Raw genomic sequence first — 17,027 nt, forward strand, 5'->3', positions numbered from 1 at the left:
ATTTTCATGAATGTTTTAGAATATAGCAGCTAGCTGCCTCTCTTTAGATGTGGCATTTACTGACAAAGCTCAATGGAGTTAAAAAAAATTGACCTTAAGAAAAAAAGACTATATTAGCTTCTCTTCAATGCTGGATAATAAAAGGTGTGAAAATAAAATTAAAAGGCTCATGCCTAAACAGAAGTACTTTTGGAGGTGGGGGTGAATTGATAAACTTTTAATACTTTGTTTTCATTGTCATTTTAATACACTCTCTCAGAAGCTTAAAAATAAAATTGCTTTTCCTTCTGGTTATTGTTGGCAAACACTAACACCTTTTTACAACCCCAACCCCGGCCATCTATCTGACAGATTGAAATGAACTGCTTTTTGTTAATTTCCTTGTTAGTGTATCAACATTATTTATGTGAACTAAGGAAAAAAAGCTTGCTCATGCCATCTATGCTATTTTTATGCTATTTTCAGATTTATAACAAACGTCTGAAATGTTTTCCCTTTCTTCAAAAAGGTTTTTTTAATACTTGTTTAGAAAAAAAATCCTTAAAAATATGAGGAATATCAAGTCGTGTTGTTCCTTGCTTTTTGTTCTCCTTGGCGAACCACAGAATAAGATGAAAGCTTTCTTTTCCCTTATCTGAAGGAGTGAGGACATGAAACGTTGAACAAAAATCTGTTCTCCCAACTGTCTGAATTAAATAGGCGTTGGAAGTTTTAAACAGTCTGACTAGAACCCTGTGCAGCCATTAGTTGAAAACTGATTTAAATTGGTTTAGTTTGCATTTACAAGTAAATGAAGTCCTTTTCTATACACAAAATTGCACTCATTTAACTAAACTGGCACAACGTCACACATTTAGTTAAATTTCTGTGTGCCGACAAGCCCTTACACAAAACTAAACTGCTCTTAGCCAATTTTAAACAGGGGTTAGCACTGGTTTAACAAAATCGTTTTCAATCTGATTTTAGTTAGGCCCGGTCTACAAAGATATACTTATATACCTAAAGGTGTGATTTTATACTAATTTAACTTACACTAGCAACTTGCGTAGACAAGGCCTCAGCTGTGTAAATGTAACCTTTGTTGGTAAATGATGTCTTAACCCTACTAATTCTTCTGCCATTCAGAAAAAACAAAGCAGAGAAGACCTGCATTTTTAATGTAAAAAACAAGTTGAACTTTTAAAAAATAAAACAAAACAAACCGCACACCCATAGGCCATCTTTATACATCAAAGAAAACATTTTTTAAAAATCACACCAGCCTAGCTTTATTCTTGTTTACAGGTCAATTTTAGCAACTTTTGTACAACCAACAGAAGTGCATCAAAGGGTACTGTGCATATCTTGCACAAGTGGCTGTTACTGTTTTGAGACCAAATAGTAAATTTTAAATTAATTCAAAAAATTCCCAGATAGATTAAAACAATTTTAAGGCTGAGTATGTTTTATGTGTAAATTATATGACAATGTGGCTCAAAAATCAGTAAAGTCAGAGTTAAACCTGAAACTCTATTCTTAAAAAGGTGAAGATTTGAGATTTTATTAATTTAAATAAAACTAAAGATTAGTGGTCTGATTTTCAAAAGATACTGAATATCTCTAGTTCCATTGACTTCAATGGGATTCCAATGCCCCTAAAATATATAGATGTTAAACAAACTCAACTATATTCTAAAATAAAAATTATTAAAACCCATTCCTCGTTCACTCACCTGCTGTGGCTCAAATAAAACAAAGACTTACATGTGTTTAACTTTACTCAGTGTGAATAGTACCACTGTAATCAACAGGACTACTTGCTGTACATAAAGTTATGCACGTGTGTCAGCATTTACAGGATCGGTACTTTAGGCCTTACCTACATGGGAAAAATTTCATTATAGCCTAAGATACAAATTTAAACCAATGTAATTACACCAGTATAATCCCCCACCTAGCCTTGTACTGAAATAAGAGTCTCTATGTCTACACTGCAGACCTTAGAGTGGCACAGCTGTACCGCTGCAGCTGCGCTGTTTTAAAGTCTCCTGTGTAGCTGCTCTATGCCGGTGGGAGAGCTCTCTCTTTGGCCAAATTAAACCACCCCCAACAAGCAGAGGTAGCTATGCTGGCAGGAGAGCATCTCCTGCCAACATAGCACTGTCCACACCAGCGCTTCTGTCTTTGAAACTTATGTTGGTCAGGAGGGTGTTTTCTTCACACCCTTGACCGACAAAAGTGTTTGTGTAGATATAGCCTAAGAGCAGGTTTCTTCAGTTTAGCTTGTGTCAATTGGAAAGGAGCTTAAGCAAAACAAAAAAAACCCCTATCCTTATGCCAAAGTAAGAGTATCTACACAAGCGGTTATAACAGTATAACTATGTTGGTATAACTGGTAAAACTTTCTGGTAGCCTTAGTCTTGAGTTCAGTGTTCCAGATTTACCCTGTAACAACTGATGACATCAACATCACCTGAAGCAACACTGAGCAATATTTCAGACAATTTTGAAGCTACCAGATGTTACAGGGCAAACATGGAAACCTGAAAGAAGTACTGAGAAAGTACATAAAGAAGAAAAATTTGGGATACATATGTCCAAAGCATTGTAGTTCATCTTTAACTTACCTATGGTACCTAGATTACACTTCACACCTCGTATGCATAATCACTCTGTGAAGACTCCTGTGATGAATTAAACAAAAGACACACCATTTCAGTTTTGTAGCTGTTATTATACAGGTTTACAGATTTAGCATAATTATTTTTCATTTTTAAACTCTTATCCATGAATTAGACTGGTAAAAATGCTGATTTTTAATAAATAATTCAATATTTTTTCAATGTGAATGAGAAAACTAGAACTAGAATTAAGAGCTTCTATCTGAAAATGGGAAATACTTTCTCAAAACATTGAGGCTTTGTCTACACTGGCAACTGAACAACAAAACTTTTGTCATTCAGAGGTGTTAAAAACAAAAACAAAAACCACTCCCACAAAAGACAAAAGTTTTGTTGATGAAAAGCGCTTTGTTGGCAAGAGTACTCTCCTGCTGAAAAAGCTACCTCCGCTCGTTGGGAGTGGAAGTTTTTTGTCGACAGGAGAGCTCTCTCCTGCTGACAAACAGCAGTTACATCACGTGCCTTTTAGCGGCACGGCTGTAGCGGCACAGCCATGTCGCTAAAAGCTGCATAGTGTAGACAAAGCCTGAATGTTACATTTCACATGAGACAGGAAAGGCCACTCCAAAGCATTTTATTTTCTTCACATGTACTGTTGGGCCAGCTGCTCTACTGATACAGAAAATAATACACTAATCTGGGCATTAGGCCAATACTGGATCAATACTTAATGGAAGATCCCTACTTCAGCTCGGAAGCCCCCCAGCTATTGAACTCATGTCAAGTTTTCCTAACAGCACATGAACTATAACACCAATGGGAGCAACAGCCAGCCAGCAAAGTGCTGGATGCTATATGCACCAAGACTCCTGAGAAACTAATCAACATAGAAATGCTTTTCAACAGCGAAGCTTTGGTGCCCTACCAAGTGTATGGTGATCCATTTTTTCCCCTTATTTAAATCAGGCAACTTTACATAATCTCATACATTTTCTATAGATTCTGGTCTCTTCTCTTACATAAACCCTGATAACTGGAAAATATATTCTGCTTTGTTGCTAACCTTATGACTCCTGCAAATACAGTAAACACCCACCTCTTTCTTTCACATGAATCTTTCTACCTTTCTCCTGAAGAGTTCTCACTACACTGAGAAGTAAAAGCCTGTTGCTCAGACAGATTTCTAGACCATTCAAATATTTTTGTCCCTCATCCATCTTCCCTCCCACCCCAAAGAATCTATGCTTTTTGCTACTGCACCTGTAAGCAGTTGACATTGTAAGAAAGCAGCATTTTAAATTCTCAAGAAATGAGAATAAGCAATAGTGATAGAGAAGTATTTTTTAATCATTACTTTAGTGGATTTTGAAGGGAAATATCTACAAAGTATGAATTTTTACACAATCTGAATTTTGGGCTTAAATACTGAGTCTTAAGGAGTTTCAGTCTAAACTCTGAATTTCCTTGTTTTCAGCAATATTCTTATTCCTATTCCTATTATTTAATTCCAAGCATGCCCACAACATGCTAAGTGCTTTCTAAGACATACTTCCTGCTCTGAAGAGCACACCTTATACATATTTTGTTTTCTATATTAATAATAAAAACATCAGAGTGATAGCTAACTGTTTCTTGTTCCAGAATGTGCATATTGCCCCCTACTAGCCTTTTAAAGCAATGACACAGATAAAAGGAGCAGTGATGTCAGCTTCTATTGTCTTTACTGCATTTTCAAACAAGCTCCTTTGCACTTTCTCCCCTGCTGGCCCTCGCAATTGCAAAGAATTCCCCCTAAACATCCCCATATCTCCTTTTTATCCTCCTTCCAATCCCTCCTTAAAACTCTCCTTTGCAGAGATGCCTACAAAAAACTTGACAAGTTAGGCCACTGGTGCACTTATGCTCTTGGATGAATTATGCACCACTGCGCACATGCAGAATTCATGGCCGGCACAGAATTCTCTCCCCCCCCCCCCCCCCAGAAAATACATTCCGCCAAAGAAGTGCTGCAGTTCCACCTTTCACACCCCATAGGATGCTGTGGTGCCAGAACAGCTGGCTGACTAGCAGTAACAGTTAGCAGCCAGCTGCATTAGTCACAGCAGCCTGCCTGTGCAGCCAGGTTAGGAGGCAGAATACGGCACATGGGACTGCTGGGGGGGCTAATAGACTGGGGTTCAGAAGGGCTGTGGGGGACAGACTGGGGCATGGGCTCATGTGCTAGTGGGGTGACAGCATTGAGCCAGGGGCTGAATGAGAGGGGAGCTCCAGCGCCACATGGGGTCAGGGACACACAGGAACAGGGGCAGATATGCCAGATTTAATGGGAGAGGCTCAGGATCAGCCAGGGTCTGCATGGGGGAGACTCCCCACCTCCCTAACAATCCCTCCTGTCCCCCCCCCCCAATAGACACTGTTCTATATTTCTCCCATGCACACCCAACAACCCTCCAGGTTCACTCCCAGGCTCTTTCCCTCTCCCTCAGCTCCTCCATTACCCCTGATTCCCCCAAGCCTTTGCACTGCTTCTGAGGGGTGCAGGAAATACATTTTTGTATTGTAGTTTAAATGAAACAAAAAGTTCTGTATTAATATGATTAGTCAGGAATCTATTTGCCAAATAAAAACAACATTTCCTGAATCTTTCTTTTTGTCTGTATTGTCACAGACATATTTGCTGACAGGTATTTTGAAACAAATTACCGAAATAATTTAAACTGGCATGAGTATACTGTGTTATTTTGACAAATGAAATAAGCAGAATTTTAAAACATTGTGCACAGAATTTTTAATTTTTTGGCACAGAATTCCCCCAGGACTATGCAGTGAGACCATTGCTTATCATGCAGACCAATACTGTCTCAGTGTTTCCTTGTAACACCCCAACCGTATACATCCATCTGTTGCCTCGTCTTACACTTACATTGTAAACTCTTTGGGGTAGGGATCATCTTTTTGTTCTGTGTTTGTACAGCGCCTAGCAAAATTGGGTTCTGATCTATAACCAGGGCTGCAAGACAATATGGTAATACAAATAATAAACAATACCTTTTTTGGCCATGACCACTGGTTTAAAACTGGTGTAGCAAATTATATTTGAGAGTAAAAATAGTTAAGAAATTAATATCTTAAATTCTATGGGTAACTAATGATGATCAAAAGGTGGAGACTTTCAAAGGCACATTAAGGTAACTAAATCCTATAATTATACTGCTATAGTTAAACTGTTATAACTTTACTGTGTATACAAACCCTTAATGCTTGTTAAAAGGGTTTTTCCAAGTGGTAGCTCTGCGGTTCTCAACAGTGGGGGAGACCCCAAAGTCTTTAGGGGGGCATGCTGACCTTTCCCATTCAGTCATGGGGTTGCAATGCCACTCATTCAAAACTGGCCCAGTCACTCCTCCATCGTGACTGCCAAATTTGAGTGAGAAGCTTTACAACCTGGCACACAGAGTCAACAATGCCAGCCACTGAAATTTAGCCTGGCTGCCCCTCGGATTAACACTCTTTAGTGCCAAAATTGAGAAATACGGTCCTGAAAACTTTGTGGATACTATGGTATGTTCTCATTTAAAATGTTTCCCAGCCTATGCACAGTTAGACAGCAGGATCAAAGGACTGATTTATTTAAAGAAGAATCTCCTTTATTGGAATCAATGTATTCAATCTAGATTACATTGGAAAATCCCCTTTTGTTCACCACAAAAAAGTTGGGGACATGATTAAAAAAAGGTTGAGAATCCCTGTTAGCTTAACGTGACTGAAAAAAATCACCCCCTTTCCGCCCTTTTGCAGTAGTAGTTCGTTCCTTCCAGAGGACATAACATTAGGCCTAATCTTACACACAGTTTTAATAGTGGTGTAACCATGTTAGTTCAGGAATCACTCTTTTTTTTTTAAACCGATATAGTTACACTGGTACAACCCCTAGCATTGATGCAGTTGTACCGCTATAGACTGTTTCCCTTCCTGTATACAAACAAGCTATATCAGTACTAACACATTTATACCAGTATCACTGTATTCACAACTGGGGGGTTGTAACCCTTCATTTATCTCAATGTAGTTAAAATTGTGCAATTTTTCTGAGCAGACAGGGCCTTTATTCTGCTGTTGAAGAGCAAAATTCAAATCAATGGCTCTCCAGCTTTACAAATCAGTCAATGCCATATAGCAAGGACCTAAAAAGAACTATGACCTTACAAGAAATAAGCATGGTCACATGTCCTTACTATGTGATGGTCTGACTTTTGAAATGTAAACTATCTTTCTAAGCAGCATCCCTATTCTCTCATGCCCTTCTCTATGCTGATACTCATATGTCAGGAGTTTGTTTCTTAAACTATTCATTCAACTGACACCCACTTCTAAAATTATGATGGAAAAGATAGATACACCAATAAACTCAAAAACAATTAACACACTCATGCATGCTTTATGTTTAATGAATATTTCCATTACAATGCTCCATTATTGGCAATGTAAATGAAAATTTGCCACCAAATGGGGGAAACACACCGTAGAAAACTAAACACCAGGCCCTCAATTCCTTTTGATATTAATGTAAGTCATGCACATAGAGCTGGGTCTTTATACAGTACCTAATTTTTTACATTATTATATTTTCTTAATTCTAATTTATTATATGGTTTCAAAGTCTGCACAAAACTTCATCAGGTTATACCAGATTGTCGCCTAAGATCTGTAGCATTCTGTAGCTAATTCATTTTACATTACAAGCTTTAAACAACAGCCCAAGTTTTACAATATTTGGGAACATACTTACGAGGATGTATAAATATTACATAATAATCATAGTGCCGTATGTACACCTGTATTTCAACTAGGACTTGTGGCATAGAAAGTTATACTGGTATAAGGCAGGGTGTGAATTTAAACTGTTATAGTCATACCAGTGTAACTCCCGGTCTGGGCACTCATATTCCAGTAAAAGAGTGTCTTTTTCTGGTTTAGCTTATGTTGTATTAGAAGTGATTTAAGCCAAGCTACAAAAATGACTCTTATTGTGGAACAAGTTTGAGTTGTACCAGTATAACTATACCAAGTATTGTTGGAAAAATCTTCTGTGTATCCCCCAGACATATGTAAACCATTGTAGGAAAGCTTATCACCCACTCAACAAAAAGTTAATACTATGGAAAGTTTGGTGAAAAGACTGTTTCATTTCCCTGGACTGTCATAACACCTCACCATGGGACTGCATTAGGTCTCAGAAACCAACTGTGTATGGAGCCAATTCTTTAAATGAGAGGCCTCCAAGGAAAACTCATGGGGACTACAGGAACTGATGACAATTCAGTAGATGGTTGCTTTCCTCTGAGTCAGTAATGAAACAATTGCCCAATATGGGATGTTGCCCTCTTTCATGAGAGATGTAAAACAAAGCTTCTGACTTCTAGCTGGTACAACTCCGAACATTTTTTGCTATTCTAACATGGATCATTCTGCCTAAATCCCCTATTCAGTTGAAAACGGAAACACTGCTCTTCATTTTCATTCCTAAATTAGTGCCCAGTGTTACTATGTGCTCATTAGAAGGGTGGCATAATTTACTCCGAATTTGCTGATTATATATAAATAGGCATCATAGTTTGTCAAGAACTTTAAGATCCTCTATGATTAAATGTGCTAAATAAGTAGAGATTTAAGTACTTATTTTTCTAAGCTGTTTTTAAGCAGCATGTTTCTTCTCCTCCTCCCCTCCCCTCCCCCACAAGCATCTTTGCAGACACAGGGAGCAAGCAGTACAGCATCACAATTCACTTCTGTCCATGGTTTGTTCCTCCATTAAACCCAGCCTGGTCAAATCCCTGAGTGCAATGTTCTGCCATCTAATTGGGGGTTGGCTTCTAGGTCTGACTGATGTTGGTTGTGTTTGCGTTATTTTCTTTGGCATCCTATCATCTGTTTGTCTTCTACAGCGTCCCCACCACTGTAATCTTTTGACTGCAGACAATCCCGTACTTAGTTTCACATCCTACTCTCTTCCTAACGTCATGTGTCTTAAAATCATTCCACTTTATATCTGCCATCTTCCAAAAAACTCTTATCTCTATTGTCTCCAGCCTTCTGATGTTTTTTTCATTTAAGGGTGCTGCTTCCAGAGCATAAAACAATACCATTGTTATATTGGTTTGATAATTTTTCACTTTCATACCAAACACAATGTTTTTATCAGTCCATAATTTCGTCAATTTCTGTGCAGCACTTGTAGCTAAAGTACATCTCTTTTTAACCTCATCTTTGATGGAACCATCAGTACAGATGAAGCTTCCTAAGTGCACATAAGGTATTATTTGTTCTATGACTTTACCACTGCTGCATTTCTACCTATTGTCCCTTTTCCAAGGCACAATAAGTGTCAAGACAAGAGAGTAATTGTAAGTCCAAGTCAACTACACCCATTTCCAAGGTAGGAAAGAGTACCATCATCAATTCAAAATATATCTGCATAAGATGAAGCGCTTAACTCTAGATCACCCAATGTCATGCCCTCCAACTCATCTACCATTCTTAATATCCAAATTAAGAACATGATGAAAGGCCATGGTGATTTCAGGCCCCCTTGTTTTATACCAAAGATTGACTTGAACCAGCTGCTTAATTTACCACCAATTCTTATGGCATGATGGGAGTTTTCATACATAACTTTTATAACTGTGGAACTCCATAGGATTTTACTCATTTCCATAATGCATCCTTCCAAACCAAATCAAATGCCTTAGTGAAGTCAATGAAAACAGCAAACATCTTTAATTCCCTTTCTTATACTCCCCCCAAATAACTGTCAGAGTGTGTATATCTGAACAATGCAACTTCGACCTGGTCTAAAGCTGCACTGTTCCTCGCCTGCTACATCCTCTAAAACTGACCTTAATTTGTTAATTACTTTCATCATTCTTCCTGGTACTAATAAGAAGCCTGTACCTCTATAATTATTTGGATTGGGAGGATTGCCTTTCTTCGGGACTGATACAACTATTGCCTTCAGCCAGTCATCCAGTACCTCCCTCTTGCTCCCATACCTTAAGTATTTTCCCTAATTCTTTGATAGCACTTGTCCCATCACGTTTTAGCTGCTCAACTATTATATTGTCTATTCCTGCAGCTTTCCCATTGTTTTAACTGCTTCACTGCTCTATTTCTTTTACTGATGGTGATTCAGTGCTGATATCCATTCTGCCTTGCAAGCTGCCCTGTCCATCTAGCATACATTCAATGCTTGCATCTGGATGAACTACAGGGTTCAGCACTTTGTCAGAATGCTCCTTCCAGCACTTTTCTTCAGCATTTGTCAGTTCACTGGTAGCCTCTCTTACCACTTGCATCATCGTCCTGATTGTGTTTCCATGCAACTTAACCTTACTGTATATAGTTTTACATTTTTTGCTTCATTTTTATTATTTATAAAGCACTGCAGAATCGGCCTCAGAAGCATTCTTTGAAAAAGTTACAAAACTTAGTTCAGTAGTTTAATACCAGGAAGTTCAAGCAGCACAAAAATCTAAACCAGCAATTAAACTGTAGTCCAAAGAGCCACATTTCTCACAATGGCAAAGGAGTCTTCAAACAGTAATATTTCCTATGAACAGCAGCCCAATTCAGGACTCTGAAGACTACCAGAGGTTGGCTTTTTTTTTTTTTTTTGGTCTAACAAAAATTACTCAAGCAACTATGCACACCCCTGTTCAGTGCTTCATGTTTTTGTATATCGTTTCTATATGATCATATTTGCACACATCAAACATTTAAGAGAGTCAGACAAACAAAGACAGACAATGTCAATAACCAAGGAAATTTAAAACAGGTGGGTCTGCAAGCAAATAAGGGGAGATTTGATACTCGTGAGCATAAAATGAGGAAGGAAAAAGCAACCATGCTTATATCTGCACCAGTCACATTAAAGCATCTTTTCCTCATAACTTTAATGCTATCCTGATATTAATTTTTTCATATTAAACACTGCAGCTGGAGGACAGATAAGGGAACAGGACTGCTAGGAGCAACAGAGGGTCCTGTGGCACCTTTAAGACTAACAGAAGTATTGGGAGCATAAGCTTTCGTGGGTAAGAACCGTGAGGTTCTCCCAATACTTCTGTTAGTCTTAAAGGTGCCACAGGACCCTCTGTTGCTTTTTACAGATTCAGACTAATATGGCTACCCCTCTGATGCAGGACTGCTAGGGAAGGTGATCGATGAAAGAATCCCCCTCTGGAAAAAAAATTTAGACGCACTGAATTAAAATATGGTATTTTGCCAAGCTAGTGGAAGTAACCTATTATATCTTATTCCCTGCTGCCTTCAAAGCCCTATATTCCATAGTGACATCCTTCTCCTTTCTAAACAATGTAAAAAGTAAATCTTCCATAAAAGATTCACTAATTCCATTTGTATAGGAATTACTTTTTAGTTTGAAAATATACTATTAATGAAGTGTGTACTTTTTATGCTTCTTATGCATTAAAAAAATTGAAAAGTTTTTTCTAAAATAATCTGCTTGTTTTCCCCTTACAAATAGTAGGTATTTATAGTAGTGTCCACAATGTAGTATACAAAAATTAAGGAAGACACACCACTTGTCCCAAAGAGCTTATAATGTGATCTTTCCAGTTATCCTCTGAATTTTGAGGTCTTGCAACCTTTGATTGAAGGAGCAAGCATTTTTAATATTTAAAAGATATTTTTGCCTGTGATTCCCAGGTTAAATAGGAAATGAAAAAGATTTAAACAGCCTGAATAAAAATAATTTCCCCCTCAATCAGGTTTCACTTGTGTCTCATGTCAAGTTTACTAGTTTCTTTAGCTGTCCATGGAGCTTCAGGGAAAAAAACAAACCTAGATAGACTATATCTGAATTTCTAATGCAAAGCAAAGGATAAAAAATAGAGGTCCTTGTATACTTTACAGTGGGGTAGTCAACAGGTGGACTGCAGGCCAAATCCGGACCGCCAGACGCTTTTGAAGGGACCGCGAAATCTTTTTATTTATTTATTTATGCTTACATCCCTTGTTGCTCCCTTTGAAAGCCCAAGCTGTCACCATGGGGCGATGTAAGTGCTACAGATGATGTAAGCGCGGGTCTGACAACCTGGACCCCAGCCACCCCAGGCAGGGCTGACAGCAGAGAGCCCCTAGCATGGGTATAAACAGCAATTTAACCACTGAGGCACTGTTTAGGCAAGTATAGCATAGACACACCTGAAGGGTTGGGGATGTGCGCGAGTACATATCCTACATGGCTCTCTACTTGCCCAAGCCTACATGGCTCTCTACTTGTCCTCCCATCTATCACTGCTATTTTTAGCAGATAGTAGAATGCCCCCATAATCTTTGTAAACATCGTGGAACAGGATTCTAGGATTAAATGAAGACATCTAAAACTATATACTGAGTATCATGGCTAAGAAACTGACAATTTATAGTTTTCCTTAGGCAAATATTTTATACACTAAGTGTACAAAGCATTCTTTTTCTCACATTTACTAGCAGTAGTTTTCATTCTCTCTCATGAGAGAACCAACACCATTCTTTCACCAAATATACACAAGATGCTGTGAAATCCTACAATATTTGTTTTCAGCTTTGCAGAATCAAGATGACAAAACCTCAACTACTTGTGGTTCAGAAGCCAGGAGAGTAAGTACATACTTGACAATCTATTTTAGAATCTTGACACACAGATGAGTCCCCTATATTTGGAAATTGGTCTTACTTTTTCAGAATCAAATAATCAATATAGACCATATAGCTTATCTGTTCTCCCATGTGACAACTTTGCTTCACAAACTGTGGTAAAACTACAACAACTTTATTGGATGGAGAAAATGTATGTTTATTACACATTAACCAATACAATGCATGCACAGTAAACTAGTAAGTAAAACAACAAAAAATAAATACATCAACATACAAAATTTAAGCAATGTAATATTCAACATTTTGTCACTATAAATACTTTAGATCTTATGTTACATAGGGAAATTGGTATTAACGAAACAGATAACTTTGAATCTAAATAATCTGTAAATACATTTCACATCCGAGCAATAGTGATAGAGACTTTGTAAACAGCAACTACAGTCCCATTATTATTGAGCCATCAGTTCCAATAGCTCCTTTTCAGTAATCTACAGAAAAAATTAGAGTTAACTGAAGATAGATGAGTTGGAATCATCCATCAAAGCTCTATTCTGTAGAAACCATGATCTTCAACCTCAAGGGTGAAGCTTATAAGAGCAGGCAACAGCTTTTTTGGCACCAGGACCAAAGCTATGGAACTCATTAAAGGAGAAGATAAAAATGCCCACAAAGCTCACTGCCTTCAAAATGAAAAGTAAAACATATTCTTTGATTTAGCTTTCTCACAGCTACAAGTAAAAACAGTAAAGAATGAGAAAAGGAGGAAGAGAAATAAATCTGCTAAGAGACAGCCCCAGGAGTCCTGGGAAAAAACAAAGGATAGTTAGATCACTGGCCTAACGTGATTTTTGTTCTCCCGGAGACATTCAGATACTAAGGTGACAGATGACAATTTAAGATGATGTCTCCTTCCAATAGTCTAAGAATCAGACATAGCAACTCTTTTCAGACAGGAAACACTGCCTTCAGAAAGCCATTTCAAATTATAGGATGTAGCAAGTGCAACAGGGAATGGCCAAATTGACTTTCCCGAAAGCAGAAAAACTACAAAGAAAAGTGTAAACAGAAAGACAACACAGAACAATGTCATTTCTTCTGACTCTGCCGTGTCAGAGTCAGTAATTTCATTTTTAACAACATTTTCTGTGGAAGAATTGCCCAGTTCCAACTGACTAAAATGTTGAGCTATAATTTTTTTTAAATAAATAAGCATTAGCACAATGGGGTCCAGGTCCACAATTAGGGCTCCTACATGCTTCAATAATGCAAATAAAGAAGAAGAATAGTGCCACTGCCTACAATATTAGCACTCATACCTCCTTTCAAGAGTAGCCACTATCAGTTACAAACACATGATTTAATATGCAGTCAATGAGTATCTCAGTGTTTGGCAAGAAGTATGGCCAGCCTTGCCCTATAGTGAAGTCAATGTCCACTTCAACAAATGTATTTTGGCAAAAATGAAACAGTTATTACAAAATACATATGCGTTTTACAGGGCACAGACTGTGCCTTTTGCATTTGACCAGTACCTAGCCATTTTGGGCACTAACGGGTACAACTAATAAAAAACACCACCACTGGGGCAAAATGAGTGGCAAACAGTAAGTCTGCCATATCAATTATACAGGAGCCTGTCAAAATTTGTAAGACAATTTCCATGCAAAAAAAAAAGCAAATATCATTCTGGGATGTATTAGCAGGAGTGCTGTAAGCAAGACATGAGAAATAATTCTTCCGCTCTACTCTGCACTGATTAGACCTCAACTGGAGTATCGTGTTCAGTTCTGGGTGCCACATTTCAGGAAGGATGTGGACAAATTGAACAGACTCCAGAGAAGAGCAACAAAAATGATTAAAGGTCTAGAAAACATGACCTATGAGGGAAGATTGAAAAAATTGGGTTTGTTTAGTCTGGAAAAGAAAAGACAGAGGGGTCATGACAACAGTTTTCAAGTACGTAAAAGGTTGCTACAAGGAGGAGGGGAAAAAAATATTTTTCTTAACCTTGGAGAATAGGACAAGGAGCAATGGGCTTAAATTGCAGCAAGGGAGGTATAGGTTGGACATTAGGAAAAACTTCCTAACTGTCAGAGTGGTTAAGCACTGGAATAAGTTGCCTAGGGAGGCTGCAGAATCTCCATCATGAGATTCCACAAGAGCAGGTTAGACAAACATCTGGCAAGCATGGTCTACTCTAGATAATACTTAGTCCTATCATGAATGCAGGGGACTCGACTAGATGACCTCTTGAGATCCCTTCCAGTCCTAGGATTCTACCTTCATACTGTATTAAAAAGGAAAAATATCAGTCTTCACTAAACCTGCATGCAGTATAGTTGTAGCCAGGTTGGTTTCAGGATCATAGAGAGACAAGGTGGGTGAGGTGGTATTTTCACTAAACCTGGACAGTCAGGGGATTGTCAGTGGAATGAAGCCTTACCCGCTCCAGATCTTGGTTACTATTTTGTCTGGAACAGATTTGAACCAACAACATACATCAACCAGCCCTAGATGCTTTAACATCTAGTGTCTTAGCTAGAGTGAATGGATAGTCTGTCCAGCTCACACTGGCAGCCACATCAATTTGCAGCCTGACTGTATTAACCAAAACACTGAGTGGGAATGTCAACCAAGGAAGCTTGCCATGGCACCCACGAAGAGCCTTCAAATCAGGTTTAATACAGTGGTGGGACAAAATAGGGAAGAGTACTGCCAGTGAATGGCCTGTACTGTACTTGGAGAACTTTTTAATCTGTAGGGTTGTCAGGCAGGCACCTTCAGCAAGCATCAGGTTAAATTCATGGGGGACGGGGAAGAACAGGGGCAGAGAGAAAACAAAGATCTTTCCTGTGTGCCATGTAAGCCTTTTGCTTAAAAACACTGCATTCAATTTGACAGGTCTCCAAGTTGAAGGAGTCTTGATTTCACAGTCACACATCTGGGCAGACGCTGCCGCTTTCTAGTAAAATGGCTGCTACCAGGAGTGAACTTGTCCTCTATTTCGATTAGAAAGTTGATATTCAGCCAGCACATTTCACAGCCCACCCATGGGGGTAGCTTTTTCCTCTGTGATGAAGGAGACAAAAGGCGAGGCGGGGGCAGCCTTAGCCTGACACCTCCCCACACACACCCCGCCAGGGAAAGTGGTTGGCGCGGCCTTGAATCCTGTCACTTGAAAGGTGGTGTTAGACAAGCCTCTCCGCCGGGGAGGAGTACGAGGCCCATGCAGCTCGGGTCGGGAGCGCCCCTGGGGCCGGCCTGCAGCTAGACAGCTCCCTACCGAGCGGCGGGACCGAGGCAGGGCCCAATCTCCTTCTCCGCCCGAGCGGCCGCGGTCAAACCCGCACGGGACGCTCGGTCCCACACAAAATGGCTGCTGCGGCCGCCTGTGCGCTAACGGGGAAGGGGAGAGCCGGGCACTACCGCCCCGCCGCCTAACGGGCCAGACCCGCTCCCAACCTCCGCCCTCCCCAGCGGCCCCTGGGGGCTCCCGCCCGGCGGCAACCGGGAAGCTCAGCCGCCCCCTCAGGCGGGCAGAGGCGCTAAAGCCGCCGCGCGGGGAGCCCGGCGCAGGAGCCGCCCCCCATCCCCACTCCCGGGCGGGCGGGCGGAGCGGGCCCCGGGGCGCGGCCGGGATCCGGGGAGGGGAGACACAAGCTTTTCCTGTGAGGTGAAAGGTCAGGAGGGTGTGGAGCCGCCGCCCGGGGACGCCAGGACGGAGCCCCCCTCCCCGGGACAGACACAGAGGGAGCCGCTTCCCCGGCTCCTCCGGGTCGCGGCGCGGGACGAGGGGCGAGAGCCGCCCCCAGGCAGCGCAGCGCCCCGCCCCTGTGCCAGGCCTCGCATGAGCCGCTGCCGAGCCCGGGGGAGGAAAACGGCTGCAGGCCACCCCGGCCGCTCTCACCTGGCGGGCCCAGCTCCCGGTGGCCTCTCCTGGGGGGTTATTTGTCGGTGGCGGCTCCGGCTCCGGGAGGTCAGAGTTCGTGACCCCGCCCCTCCGCTCCGCGCGGCGCTCCGCCCTCCTCACTCCTGTCCCCGACCCGCGCCTGCGCACACAGCGAGCCCGCCGGGAGGGGCGCGTGAGGAGGGCGCAGCTCGCGGACGGCGGTGGGAGGGAGCGGGAAGAGGCCGGAGCGGGCGGCGCGAGGATTCCAATGGAAGGGGCGAGGCCCCCGGAGCCACGTGCAGTCGTTGGGCGGGGCCTTTCCCCCACACGTGTGGTTGTACAGCCGGCGGGGTCCCAGGCGGTGGGAAACCACGTGAACACGGGGCGCGACTCTGGCGCCCAGAGCGTCGCTTGCTTTGGGGAACCACTGCACAGAGCAGTGACCAGCCGACCCCGCACGGCCCCGTACCTGTGCTCTGGGTGGCCATTAGTCAGTACCCACCTCCAACCTGCAGGGGTGTAAGGTTGTCAGGTGTCTAGTTGTTGACCAGAATGACCAATCAAAAAGGGACCCCAGCGGCTCCGGTCAGCACCTTCTGCACCCTGAACCCCTCATTTCTGGCCCTGCCCCAGAGGCCTCAGCCCCCCCCCTGCACCTTCCAAAAAAACCCTGTACTGTATGACTCACACCCAGTGCCGGGTTTACAGTGGCGCCATGGAGCCAGGCCTGTGCTCAGAAGGGGCCCCAGCCTGCTCTGCCTGCACTGTGCGCTGAGACCTCACTGGCTCCCCACCTCACCCACCCCGCTCTTCTTGGCCTGCCCACTGGCCAGCCGAGGGCTCCTCTCTACCCCTGGTTCCACCTGCCAGCTTCT

The 17,027-nt window shown here is 41.6% G+C and overlaps 1 protein-coding gene across 1 annotated transcript in view; it reads right to left on the bottom strand.

Annotated features, from left to right (window-relative positions):
• NR2C1 (nuclear receptor subfamily 2 group C member 1) overlaps nucleotides 1-16,254 on the bottom strand; it is a 97,140-nt gene extending 80,886 nt beyond the window's left edge. Inside the window, exons 1-2 of the mRNA XM_065402952.1 lie at nucleotides 16,171-16,254; nucleotides 2,607-2,663 (exon numbers count right to left, since the gene is read on the bottom strand). The gene's annotated coding sequence lies outside the window, so the exon portion shown is untranslated. The remainder of the gene's footprint in view (nucleotides 1-2,606; nucleotides 2,664-16,170) is intronic.
• Nucleotides 16,255-17,027: the final 773 nt, after the last annotated feature.

Source organism: Emys orbicularis, chromosome 1 (genome assembly GCF_028017835.1).
Source record: "Emys orbicularis isolate rEmyOrb1 chromosome 1, rEmyOrb1.hap1, whole genome shotgun sequence".
In the NCBI taxonomy this organism is placed as follows: Eukaryota; Metazoa; Chordata; order Testudines; family Emydidae; genus Emys; species Emys orbicularis.